Raw genomic sequence first — 911 nt, forward strand, 5'->3', positions numbered from 1 at the left:
AGCCCTCCCTGAATAACTTTTTTGGTTGACCCCGTTACTTTAACTAGTAGGAAGTGCATGATATCTTCAGGCAGTGCAGACATCAGCATTGCAAATCCAAAGGGTACTGGTTTGTAGTATAAAGATATGGCTGTACTAAAACAGTGAACTAAGTTTCTGCACTGCATTATATTTTTTTGGTTGATCTGCAATGAAACTGACTTAATCTGCTAATAATATTACAGTCATTGAATGCCTGGTCGCGAGCAATTCTTATGCACAAACTGGATCGCAGTGGCAGTGGATCTTGTCTTTTCTAATTGTTGTATTTTTAATTGTTTTGGTTGGGCTTACATGTCATCACGACTGTTGGTAGACTGTTGATATTGCTCCATATTGTCTCTGATAAAAATTACTTATTCATGCAGTTGCCTCAGACCTATGAGACTAAATTCCCCGAGAGCCGGTAGGATTATGCACATTGGGAATGTGAAGAAGGCAACTGGTATGCTTGTTAGTTCCAATTTTCAGACGATGGAGTATTTAATTGTCCTCATGGCTTTGTGTAACAAGAAAGAATGTCATGTTGAGATGAGAAAGTTGCATGTACATCACTTGGAATTTTTCAGTCAATGTAATGTGAAATTACAAATACTGTTTATAGACTATTTTTTTTATTAACTGTTATACACATCATTGATTAAGTCACTGGACAGTTAAGTCATTGGCTAGCCTAGGTCCCTAATTAGTGAGATCACTGGTCAAATCACTATTAACTTCAAGTCACTGATTATGTTACTAGCAAAGATACTGGCCATGTCACTATTAACCTCAAGTCACTAGCCATGTTACAGTCATGAGGTTATTGGCTAAGTCACTGTTAACCTGAAGTCACTGGCCATGTCACGGTCATGAACATTTCACTATTAATC

The sequence above is a fragment of the Rosa rugosa genome, chromosome 2 (genome assembly GCF_958449725.1).
Source record: "Rosa rugosa chromosome 2, drRosRugo1.1, whole genome shotgun sequence".
NCBI classification, from domain to species: Eukaryota; Viridiplantae; Streptophyta; class Magnoliopsida; order Rosales; family Rosaceae; genus Rosa; species Rosa rugosa.